We start from the raw sequence: 13,744 nt of genomic DNA, 5'->3' as shown, positions 1-13,744 counted from the left end.
ACCCCCCACCCACCTGTCAGATTTGGGGCAGGGGGCCCTGAGAACATATTTCTGTGACACCACTTTAAATTCGCTTTGGAAGTAGCAATGGAATAAATTTTTAATCAGTCAACCAGGGCTTTAATGCCTGTACTTCACTTACTTGCTTCTACCAGAAAGAAAGATCCTGCAGGGATGCACGGGACTCTGTTGTTTGGCCCTCTGCTCTGACGCAGTCGCTGGCCTTCAGGGCACAGTTTCAGGCCCATCTGTTCAATCAAGCTTTTGCCTGATTGACATGGGAGAATCATCCAGGTGAGAAGTCCCTTAGATTATTATCTTCTTCTTTTTTGTGTGTGCAACCAGAGAGCCCTGGTACTGCAGCCTCCTCCAAGTGGCCTAAATGAACAAATGCATAAGCAACGTTTTCTGTAGCAATTATATCCATTCCAAAAACTTCCTCTTCAAATCCTCTGTGGAACAAGTCAGCATATAAACATATACATAAATAATAAATTTAAAACATTCCTAATGGTAGCTTAAAAAAAATTCTCCCTGCTTTAAAAGTAAGACCTTTTATTTTAAAACAAGCATTTCTATTCTCATTCCGTTGAAAAGATGAGTATGAAGTATTTTTCTGCCTACGTATTTTTAAAATTTTTATTCTCAAATATATACAATAGCAGAGAGACTAGTATAATAAACCCCCATGTACCATCATCTAGCTTCTACAGTTATCAATACTTTGCCAATTGTGTATTGTGGATCAAGGCTGCCCCAGGGACAGAAGCCCAAGGTGTCCTGGCCTACATGCCTATCTATATGACCCTAATCATAGCTAAAGTTATACAACCACACAATAACCAGACCCCACCTGCACTGATACCATTTTAATGACTTTTTACATCATCTTCCCTTTGTCTAGTAGAAAATAAGTCACGTACCCATGTCTTATAAAATTAGCCCTACCCTCAACACAGTGTAGCCCTTCACTGCCGAGGGCTCCTGTCCCCACGCTACTCTCTGAATAGAAGAGCACCTCTACTAGACCTTGAGAGTCCGGGAAAGCTTTCTTTTGACTCTTGGGCTCACCAAGCCAGCATCATTGTCTATCCTCCTGTATTTTTTCCTGGAATATTTTAAAGCACACTAATCCATTTAATCTACAAATATTTCAGTATACATAACTAACTGATACAAGCATGTAAAAATATAACCAGTATGCCATTTTCTCCTCCAAAAGTTTAAAAGTGATTATTCATTTCATTAAAATGCCCGGTCCACATTCAGTGCAAACAGTAAGGCTCTAAAATCTCTTGTATTTGTTAACAGTGTTCCTCCTCCCTCTTTATTCTATGCCATTGGTTCACGATGTATACAGCAGCACTTCCCACTCTCTGAATTTGACTCTTGACTTTGTATGGTGGAGTATATTTTATTACTCCATCCCTCATATTTCCTGTAAACTGGTACTTAGATCTAGAAACTCAGACTTTAATTGGACCTTTAGACTCAGGTCCAATTTTTTAAACAAGAATATTCTGTAGGTGATGCTGTAGATTTCCTATTTCCTTCTATCAGGAGGCATATAATATCTGGTTGTCCTACTTAGTGTTGCTAAGATTAATCAGAGGAAATGTCAAGGCCTCCATTTCTCATTCTTTGCAAAGAAAGCTTGAAATGTGTACACGATGGTCTACACCTCCTCATTCAAGAGACTTTCCCAGAAAATGAACTTCACAGCCGTGTGCTCAGTACTCAAGGACAACTGAGAAGTCTAAGTCTAACAGAGCATTTACCTTTAAGAAATTTATACTCCCATGGGAGAGGCAGAGACACAAAGATGTGCATGAGCTGTGAACAAGCAACAATGTATGCTTTAGAAAACAGTACAAACAAGGTACTGCATTATTAATAGCCATAAGACTTTCACAGATGCTATTTGGCGTAGGAAATCAAAAATGAGAGAAAGAAATATGGTCAGGCAGTTTTCAGGAAGTTTTCTCTGAAGAAGTGCCTTTGAGCGAGATTTGAAGGATTTGTGGGATTTACCAGCAGAAAGAAGGAAAGAGACGTGGGCACATAAAATGAGCTAGCTAAAGACCAGTGGGAAAGAAATGCACAGGGGGTCCTGGGCACAGTACTTTAGTCGAGTTTGTTCCATTAACACCACTTTCTCATTAACTCTGTACTTGAATAAGTACCTGTGTAAAAAGGGGCTCAGCAGGTCTCCATAATGACTGTAGCTATCTGAGTCAAGTGCCTTGGTGTCACGGTCACATGCTTTGAAGGATGAGCTAAGAAGTGACCTCATTTAGGGCAGTGGTTTTCAAACTTAGTAAATTTGTTAAAATGGAGACGCCCAGCTTAACACCCAGAGATTCTTTGTCTGGGGTGGAGCCCAGGAATTTGCACTTTTTACAAGCACCGTAAGAGAGTCTGATGCAGGTAGTCTAAGAACTGCATTTTGAGAAACAGTATCTAGGGGTAATAGATGCCTAAGATGATAGCAGATGGTCTGCTTCAGGGGATCACAAGAATTTTCTCAGCCAGTTTTAGTAATGATGATGATATTGAGCATTATATGCGAGGAGCCATGCTAAGCTTTTCACGTGCTTTTTCACACTGAGTTCCCACAATACCAACCAAAGAGGTAGGCATTATTTATATCCCCATTTTAGAAATGAGGAAACTGAGGTTTAAATGAGCTAAGCTTGCATAGCAACAGGGGAAATGAAATTTAAATCTAGGTGTATTTGATTTCAAAGGCAGCAATTCTAGTTTGACCTTGAAACATACAATTATTGACAATGTTTCTCCTCTCCCATAGCCATATATATTCTATGCCACAATTTTAAGGGTATATACCAACTCTCCTGGTGCCACAGGCTTTGCTGTCACCTCTGGCAAAGGATCACCTTTCAGCTTACTTGTTTGCACATTTAAAAAAGGAAGGCTATTGTATGACAGAATGTAAACTCTCAGGGGAAAGGTGTAAAATGAAACAAAGTATGAGTTTGCTGTTTGTTCACAGGCAGAGAACCCCTGTTCCCGCCACTTCGCCCAAGTGCTGCATTTCCTCTCATCCCTTGCTAGATGGGCAGGTCTGCTCTCCATTCTGCTTGTAACATCACAAATGCAATAGTCCAAAATAGAATGTTTCCAAAGATTAAACTTGCTTTTCTCACACATGGCTTTAGTTAGAGATGGAGCTGGGATTGAAAACTCTAACTATTGCAGGAAATGAAATACAATTTTATATTTTCATGGTGTCTGTAAAATACTTTATGGCATCTTAATGTTTGTGTGTGTGTATATATATATATATATTTGGGGGGGGTTCCTCTGAAATTTATGCTATACTTTCTTTGGATGGAAGCTGCAAAGAGAAGAGGGAATCCTGCACCTTTGCAAACATCTCAGTTTCAAATAAATGTTAAATAAAGACTTTGTCTAATGTCAAAATCTGGGAAATTGTGGGGGGAGTGCATTGAATCACCCATGATAACTTCAACCCCTAATTAGTTTTAAAATGTACTTCTTATAAAGATGTTTGGGAGGAAAAGAACCACATAGATTTGCTGGTTTGCTTGGCTTGAATGAAATACTGTCAGATTTATTTAAAGCAAGTCATTACTTTGTGTTTACTATTTATTCTTTGTACCTAGTGAAATGAATAGGAGTTTTGGGGAAGTCATTGATTTCACAAGGTAGGTTGGATTTGCTCTTTATATGAAATAGGAAGATGCCTTTCAACTGTGGGTTCTGGCATCCTCATGCAGAGAAATACACTTTAACTACAAAACAGCATGTTCTGAGTCTGTTTTCTCTGGATAGTAGTAGCAGGAACACAGTGTTCATTTAAATTAAACCAGTTCCTCGGATAATAACAAAGTAATTAAAGAAACCACCAAGGAAAAAGAGCCAATTTATTTGAATCCTGTTCATAAAAACTACATCAAGAGCCTGAAGGTACAAAATAATGTGGATAAGATGGCAGATTGATGATTTTTTAAAATTCTGCGTGGGATGCCTCTTGATATTAATTCAAATGAGTATCCCTCATCTGAAAATAATACAAGATGCAAAATTTTTTCTCCTTCTTAAGAGAAATGAAATTCTACTAAAATACCCAGATAAGAAATTGCTACATAGCTTGAAGTTCACTTGACCTCTAGTAATATCTTAACATCAGAACATTATGATTTATTCATATTTTCTTCATTCCCTTTGGAATTAGAGGGGTCTTTTTCTTTAACACTTTCAAGAGTTTGAAATTCATACCGACTCGTCCTAGATGATATTACCTGAATCACAAGGAGATATTTTCGGGCATCAATGAGTTTCCTATTTTTGTCAGTGACAAAAATCTAAATGGAGTTAAAAATGTGTATTGTATTTTCACATTAGCATTAGACACTGAAGGTTGTTTTAAAGGAAAAACACACTGGTAAAATACCTCTTACCTTTACGCTCAATCAGTGTCACAGTGAGAAGTTAAATCTAGGTCCCCAAACAAAATTTCCAATTGCTGTTTGTGCATTTTGGCAGAATAACTGTTCTTTTTCGAAGAGCAGTTTTCTTGGCCACATTTTGCTTCTCCCCCTGAAATATGGGGCCACTTAATTACACCTATGTCAATGAAGGAAATAAAGAAAAGCAGGCACACTAGAGGATCTGTCAACTGAGGGATGGCAAACCCTGTCATAGAAGAACAACCTACAGAAAAATATGAATGAACTTACAATGAACTAACATTAGAGAGGAAAAATATTGTACAGGAGGAAGACATTTCCTCTACTCAGTCTGCGTCCTTCTGGCCAGACAATGAATTAAATTCACATGGGACAGAATAACAGGAGAAAATTAAACAAAGCTTTATAACATGTACACATGGGAGAGGCCCAGGCAAGGTGAGCAACTTGCCAAAATGGCTGAAGCCACCACCTTAAATATCATCTTCAGCTAAAGACAAAGGAGGATGTTGGGGGTGGGGGGAGTTAGTTATGGGATATTACCAGAAAAGCAACGTAAATAAAAGTAATGTTATTATGCAGACTTAAGTCCTTGCCTGATAAGAGTTTCTAGAGATAAGGTTGTAGAGGAGGAAGACATTTCCTCTACTCATTCTGCGTCCTTCTGGCCGGAGAATGAATTAAATTCACATGAGACAGAATAACAGGAGAAAATTAAACAAAGCTTTATAACATTTACACATGGGAGGAGCCCAGGCAAGGTGAGCAACTCGCCAAAATGGCTGAAGCCACCACCTTAAATATCATCTTCAGCTAAAGACAAAGGAGGATGTTGGGAGTAGAGGGGGAGTCGATCATGGGAGATTACCACACAAGTATAGTAAACAAATGCAGATTTAAGTCCTTGCCTTTGGCATTGATTAAGAGTTTCTAGAGATAAGGTCATCTGTGCCAACTCTTCCTGGTACAGAGAGGGAAACACCTTTACAGATGGAGATTTCCTTTGCAATGTAAATGCCTCTTATTAAACGGTAAGTAAATTCTACTCCTGAGCCTCCTTCCCATCTGCAGTTTTTAAAAGTAACCAGGCTAAAATAATCCTCATGCCAAAGAGACATATCTTGGGGTGGCCAATTCCCATCCCCTACAAGGTCATACCCCTTCTTCCTGGTACAGAGATACCTTTAAAGATGGAGATTTCCTTTACAAATGTAAATGTCTCTTAACAAAGGGTAACTTCTACTTCTCAGAGTTTCTCTCATGTCTGCAGTTTTTTTCTTTCTTTTTTCTTTTTTTTTTTTGAGGACGCTTAGCCCTGAGCTAACATCCACCACCACCCTGAGCTAATGTCCATGCCCATCCTCCTCTACTTTATGTGGGACCCCCGCCACAGCATGGCTTGCCAAGCAGTGCCTAGGTCCACACCCAGGATCCGAGCCAGCGAACCCTGGGCTGCCAAAGCAGAACATGCGAACTTAAACACCTGTGCCACTGGGCTGGCCCCTCATGTCTGAAGTTTTTAAAAGTAACCAGCCCAAAATAATCCTCATGGCAAAGAGATGTATCTTGGGGTGGCCAATTATAGTCCCCCACAATATACATATAATGTCTTAAAAGGGTTCCTGGACCCAGTTCCAACCTGAGTCGGGGAGGGTTCCACCCACACCAACAAACAATTCTCTGACATAAGTAGGGTGTTCTGACCCTATCTACCTGGAGACAGCATCAGACTACACAAGGTAAGGGTTAGTCTATAAGACTGCCCCGCCTCCACTTCAGACACCACTCACAAGCCCAGGTGGTTACCTGTGCTTCTGCTGGTAATGGCTAACAGACTGGAGGTTTCAATGACCCCCTCCAACTCAGAATGCCAATTTGCAAACCCAAGTTGTTACCTGTACTTCTGATTGACTGGCTATAGAGAAGAGGTTCTTATGACCCCCTCCTCTGGTTCAATTAATTTGCTAGAGTGGCTCACAGAACTCAAGAGAAACATTTACTTACTAGATCATCAGTTTATTATAAAAGGATATAACTCAGGAACAGCTGGATGGAAGAGATGCATAGGGCAAGGGATGGGGAAAGAGTGCAGAGCTTCCACGCTCTTTCCAGGCACGCCGCTCTCCCCAAATCTCCACAAGTTCACCAACCCAGAAGGTCTCCGAACCCTCTCCTTTTGGATTTTTATGGAGGCACAGGCATGATTGATTAAATAATTGGCCGTTGTAGACTGATTCAACCTCTAGCCCCTCTCTCCTCTCAAGGTCAGGGGAGTGGGACTGAGAATTCCAGCCCTCTAATTAAATGGTTGGCTCCATTGGCAACCAGCTCCCATCTTTGGGTTCTTTTCAAAAGTCACTGCATTAACATAGCAAATGACACTTTTATTATTCAATACACTTTTGAAATTCCAAGGGTTTTGGGAGCTGTGAATCAGTAAATATGGGCAAAGACCAAATATATATAAGAAATATATATTTGTTCATTCAGATGACCAAAATATATTTCTTCTAAATCACAATATTGCAATATCCAACTTGCTCATTAACAAAATGAAAAGGAAAGAACTTAAAATTGTATTCCACAAACATATGGAATATACTTCACCGTCTTGTTTTGGCCAGTTAAGAAGGAAGAAAGAAGAAGTTTGAAAAAAATTATATAGGAAATAAAGGAGAAAAAGAGAAAAAGTGAAAAGAAGGGGAGTGGATTAGAAAGGTTGAATGGAAGAAGAAAGACAATAGGACTGAAATTGGAAGAGAAAATCTAGGAGGAAGATGAATATTGCGGAGCAGGAAGAATTCAGTGGGCTTTGCCCACCCTCGTCCTGCTCTCTACAATTCCATCTTTTGACTCTGGTTTGCCATCCCTCCTTGCAATTGGTGGATCCCCTCTGAGACATCAAACTCCCTATCTTCAGTCTCTCAGGCCCACTGGTTTGCTCAGTGTTAACCTAGGTCCAGCCATGGGAGGGACTCCTTCAAGCAAAGTGTGGACAGGAGGAAGACTTTTCAGAGATTTGACCTCAGCTCTATGTCTTAACTGTGGAACTTTTTCCTTACCAGCTGGTAGCACAGGTTGTTTTTGTTGATCTTAAATCAGGGATAGTTAAGACATTTACTTTTAGAAAATTCTCCCTGGTTGACATAAAGTTCAGCTAAGAGCAGGATCTAGTATGGTTGCCTACTCATTCTTAAACACTTGTATACATTCTGAGGGTTTGAATGTTATGTCTATTTTACCTAAAAGAAGCGTTAAGTTTGAGATCTCTGTTAATTTTCTGTAAGTAATTTTTGTTAACTTATAGGTATTTGTAATAAAGAGCTTGTTTTAGAGGTCCATTCTTCTAGTCATTTCTGGTTCAGTATCCTGGGGTTGCTTTGTTTTTCTGAATCCTGGGACACTGGCTATGTCTATCATGGATCGTGTTTTTTCCTAGTTTGTTTGTTGCTCCTTTAAAAACAAACTGAGCAGTCTGCTATGTTCTAGAAGATTCTGATGAAGCAACACTAAGCTATGCAGGAAAGCTAACATTCTCTTGCTGGTAAGAAAGAAAATTGCAGAAGTAGGTTTGCAAACCTTCAGACTCTCAATTGAGAGAGTCATAGAGCTATATTTCCAAGACTGGTGGGAAGAAATCCCAAAGCCTTTAAAAGAGGCTCCTGAGCAATGAAACAACATCCATGATGTATTTTTCTGGATGATATAGTCCATCAATGAACATTTAATCAACTTCTACTAAGTCCAATGAACTGCACTAGATTCTGGAGACTTAAAATTGAATTTAAACATAATCCTTACCACGAAGGACCTTATAATCAAGTGAAGGATTAATTGAACACTCATTCATTCCTCTAACCTATTGGTTTTTGTTTGTTTGTTTAATGTTTACTATGTTCTAACTCAGATTTGTGTCTGCAACCTAATTTTGTCCACCCTAACTTTTGTTTCAATAACTGGGCATACAGCCCTCCACTGAATTAGGACTTTACTAAGTCATTTTTCGTGTGACAGCTTTAGCAAACATTCCATAGTATAAGGACAAGATAGAACCCTTATGCCGCCCCCGATTTTTCTCCATGGTCGTGAATGCACCATCTCTAGCAAAGTGATTAAGGACAAGAATGATTGTCAGCAGTGAGAAAGTTTCAGAGATGATTGTGACAGAATGGAGGGAACCTTAATAAGAGCAAGCAATCTACATGCCATACAAATAGGCTGCAGTTGATTGACCACTCCTGATAAAAAAAAGTTAGCACAATGGGTCATATATCATATGTTCGAGGTTAATATATGACAGGTTGAGAGCCAGACTTCTAGCTTTGCCACCTATTACCGTATAATCCTGGGCAAGTCATTTAAGCCTGCTACACTTCAGTCTCTTCACCTGTAAAATCGTATGCTGTTTAGAGTCAAGTGGGTTAATGCCCCAGGAAAGGGTTTATTATATACCACAGAGTAAGCACTATGAATATTCTTTTCTTCCTCATTCTCCAATTTTTATTGTATTTAACTGGCCTGAACCTAGGATAGGTGATGGTCATTGAATTATCCCTGTGATGGATAATTTAGATTGTTATATACTCACTGTATTAGTTTCCTATTGCTAGTGTAACAAATTATCACAAATTTAGTGACTTAAAACAACACACATATGTTATTTTACAGTTCCAGAGGTCAGCAATATGAATGGGTCTTATGAGCTAAAATCAAGGTGTCAGCAGGGCTGTGTTCTCTGGAGGCTCTAGGGAAGAATCCATTTCTTTGCCTCTTCTGGTTTCTTGAGGCTGCCTGCATTCCTTGACTTATTGTTCCTCCTCCATCTTCAAAGCCAGCGGTGTAGCATCTTCAGATTTCTCTTATTACTCTGGCTCTCCTGCCTCCTTCTTTCACTTATAAGGACCCCTGTGATCAATTGGGCAGACCCGGGTAATCTGGGATAATCTGGGATAATCCCCTCACCTCAAAATCCTTGATTTAATCACAGTTGCAAAGTCCCTATTACCATATAAGGTAATATATTCAGAGTCCAAGGATTAGGACATGGACATCTTTGGGGGACCATTACTTTGCCTTCCTTATATATATATATCAGTAAATATCTAGAAGAATGCTCATTTACAAAAAAACTGGTAAATGTTACAACTATTACTTGTATAAGATGGAAAAAGAGAATTAGGTCGAACAATACTCATTTGAATTTGTATTATTTTAACATTTATTATGTGCATGCATTATAGTCATTCATTCATTCACTCATTCATTCAATAAACATTTGCCAAGCAACTTCACCCCTGTGATTAACCAAATCAGTTTCTTCTCAATTACGCTGCAAAATATACAAAGTAAAAATCAGCATCAGACTATTACAGAGACTAAAAGATTTAGTTCCTCGTCAAAACAAGTCAAGAGTTTGAGTATGGTCCTTGCATGTTGCTCATCTCTGTTGCTCTGTTGTAAGTGAACTTGAGCTAAAGAAATTTGAGCCAATCATCAGATCCTCCGACTTAAAAAAAATGGGAAGTTTTCTTGAGATGTGAAAACGGAAGAAATTCAATCTTATTTGTTTAATGGGTGAGAAGGTCTTCACTTTGGTATTTCCAAATCGAGCAAGTATCATTACCTCAGGGTAAGAAAACAGAGTTAATTCATGCATGCAGATTCAACTACTACAGCGGAAATTAGGATGATGTTAGCATGGTTGGAAAAGGAAGCTGGGAACCAGCTATCATTATATAAGGCATCAGGAGGCCGAGGTCCTTCCAGCAGGTTGGGTGTGGTCTGTATCATGTTAATCTTACTTTAAGTACCAGTTAAACAGTTTTTGTTTCAAAGAAAAGGCTGTGGTTTTTTTCTACCAGGTTCCCATCTTAGCTTGCATGGTGCTTTAAGATGTTCTGCAATGTAATTTCAGTATCTGAATTAATTTGAATAGGAAGAACAGTTAAATATGGATTGTTCACAGAGTATTTCAAAAGGCAATACCCTACTGTTGCCAGCCCACATATCACTAGCTGCTGAGTGACACCATGCATCACGTTTCATGGAAATAAAGGAGAGCTCCTTTGTTGTAAATTCATTCATATACTCATGGGAAATTGGGACACACAACAGATATAAATCAGCCTTTAATCCAAGTCCCAGGGTGGAGAGTGCAGAAGAGAGGTGGCAGAGTCAGTGGGAGAGAGAACTATAATGGTGTAGAGAATATAAGAGAATGTCTACTTGTTTCTTTGGGCAGGTTGGACCATTTATGTGTGCTCTTGGACACTAATTTCTCTCTATGCTGTTGAATTCTCTCCTCCTGTCTTGCTCACTGGAGTTTCAGAGGAGGCTGACTTTGGTAAGAGAGAGCTCCAGCAGGACCTTCCTGGTTGCAAACACTAGGGCTTCATCTCACAGAAGGCATTTGTTCCGAAGCTGCTACTCCAGAAGGCTCTTTCTAACAGGCACAAGATTCCTGCAGGGCAAGACACTTGGCAGGTTGTGGAAGAATTATTTGTAGTGTGGGGGCCTAGAATTGGCCACCCCAAGATATGTCTCTTTGGCATGAGGATTATTGGGCTGGCTGCTTTTGATAAACTGGGGCAGGGAAGGAGGCTCTGAGGAGAGGAACTTGCTTGCCTTTTGTTAAGAGACATTTACACTGTAAGGGAAATCTCCATTTGTAAAGGTCCCTCCCTCTCTGTACCAGGAAGAAGAGGGGAATGACTTTATCTCTAGAAACTCTTAATCAATACCAAAGGCAAGGACTTAAATCTGCATAATAATCTTATTCCTATTTCTGGCAACCTCCTGTAACTGACTCCCCCTACCCCCAACAACCTCCTTTGTCGTTAGCTGAAGACGATATTTAAGGTGGGGGCTTCAGCCATTTTGGTGAGTTGCTCAACTTGCCTGAGCCTCTCCCATGTGTACATGTTATAAAGCTTTGTTTAATTTTCTCCTTTTATTCTGTCTCATGTGAATTTAATTCATTCTCTGGCCAGACAAACCCAGAGAGGGTACAGGAAATCTCTTCCTCCCCTACAGTAGACTCACTTAAAAGTCCCTCTGGGTATTGCACATCCAGAGGTAAACATAATTCCCAGCAGACTAAGAATTCTTTGGGGCTTGGGTTGTGAAGTTTGCACCCTCTTGCTGTGCACCTTGGGAATCCTCTATTCCCCTTCTCGAGCTGCCTCCACACAAGCATGTTTGTGCATGAACCTCTCATGGGCCAGGTAAGGTACAGATAGTGGTGCTTTACTGCTTCTGTTCAGCTGCTTGCAAGATAGTGAGTCTCCAATGCAGTGCCTACAGATTTTCAATGCCATTCTATTAGCCTAATCACAGGATAATTCTACTTGGATACAAAATTAGCAGCAGAATCATATTTTACTTTTAGCTTCTAATTAGCAACAGTCAAATGCTTTTATTAAACTATTCCAATCAAGTCTTCCCAGTGTCACGCATTCTGCTTATCACTGGGCCCACCTGCAGCCAGCTCTCTTCCTTGCCTCTTATCAGCAAAGCCAATTACTTTCTCCTGTGCTTGCTTCCTGGTTTTGCTTATAGACTCCACCACACCTCCACAACAAAGCCCACAGGGTATTAGGTGAATTCTATTCCTGATCCTCTCCCTCCGCCCTACATGCTACTACCTTGAGGTGCTCTGTGAGTTCTGGTCTGTCTTCTTTTCTACAAAGTGTTCATAGCATTACTTTTATTTAAATGTTTTCTTGCTTTTCTGGGTCTATCTATTGTTTCCCTCTCTTCTCCTTCATTGCTGCTTCTTCTACTCTTTTTTCATTTCTCCTTAGTTGTGCTTCCAAAGCCTTTTCTAACCCTCAATTAAGAATGATTTTTTAAAAATGTAATAATTCCTTACAAATTTCTGTCCCAAACAATTCCGCCTTTTTATTAATTGATATGTTTCTATGGAGATGGTATTAGGTAATGAGAAAAGGCAGGCTGTTTGGCACTGAATAGAGTTTGCATCCATCATTTGCTAGGTGGATACATTTAGTAGTCTCGTCAGCCTGCCACAGTCTCAGTTTCTTCATCTCCCAAGTGGGACAATTATGCCTACTTGCAAGGGTGTGAGCCTTGCCTAAACTATGAGGTGGGGCCACTGAGATTGGTGAGCATTTACTGTGTTACCTTGCTTCCCCTTCAAGGTTTAGCATTTTTTTAAAGCAATGTAGACACTGGTTAAGTAGACATCGGACTAAGAAACTTTGGAGGAATGCAAAGATGAATAAAACGATGACATGTGACATGGGGGAGTTTTAAGATCACAAGAAGCAAAGTCAAAACCAGATCTAAACGAAAACAGAACCTTACGAACCAGGCACTTAATTGACTGCAACCTCAACTACATTGTAACAGAAAAGAATATTACTTTCCTGTAATAAAATCATACAACTAATTTATTCACCCCAATTTCCCCTCTCCTCATTACCTAGGGTATACCCCTCAAGAAACCATACAATTAACAGCTATATTATCAACAGTAACATAATTAATACCAGTGAAGCACTCTGAGGCAATGAAGTGGCGTAGGAAATCAAAATGGTATCTGTGTAATATTCATATTCAATTTAATAACTATTTAAATATTTATAAATTATCTGGCATTTTATATTTGCAAAATGCTTCACAACCACTTTTTATTAATTATTAGCTACCACTTATCCCTTGGCACTCAAGTTTCCAGATGCAGCACTGCTGATTTTTTTTATTAAAGAAACATTTAGCTTTATCAAGTGTTTCTCTAAGTTCTCATATCTAAAGTATTGGGCCACAAGGAAAAATAAAAGAAATCACAACAGAGATAGACATGATCTTTGCAGCATCTAATACCATTGTTTTAGAACTCAGAAAAGTGAAATGACTCATCCAAGGTCACAAGCTAGACGTATTAGTGGCTTGGCATGTAGAAGTCCTGGATTCGCCTCAGCCCTGGGGTTTAATTCTTGAATATATGGAAAAGTCGAAAAACTGTGACTGTGCTAACTGGATTAGTTATAACTATAATCTGGTGACCAAATCTGAGCAGCATGCTTGCATTTTCCCAGGGGCTGTATAAATCAGTTCTGTGTGATTAGAGTAGTGCCTAAAGCTGTTGAAGGCCAGGTTCCCCTAAAGCCATGAACATTTTCATACTAAATGCACTTCCCGGCATAAGTCGTGATGCCTTGAAATCAGTCTCATTCATGACTTTTCCCTCTACTGCCTGTGTTTTCAAAGGCCTTCGCTCCTGCTCTGTTAGAATGTGTGTTATATCATCTCCCCACACCAGACTCTGA

General features: G+C 39.6%; 1 long non-coding RNA gene across 1 annotated transcript in view; it reads left to right on the top strand.

Annotated features, from left to right (window-relative positions):
• LOC138915408 (uncharacterized) overlaps positions 1 to 13,744 on the top strand; it is an 80,461-nt gene that overhangs the window by 21,468 nt on the left and 45,249 nt on the right. The window lies entirely within an intron of this gene.

Source organism: Equus caballus, chromosome 9, assembly GCF_041296265.1.
Source record: "Equus caballus isolate H_3958 breed thoroughbred chromosome 9, TB-T2T, whole genome shotgun sequence".
NCBI classification, from domain to species: domain Eukaryota; kingdom Metazoa; phylum Chordata; class Mammalia; order Perissodactyla; family Equidae; genus Equus; species Equus caballus.
This window is presented reverse-complemented; position numbering and strand designations above follow the sequence as displayed.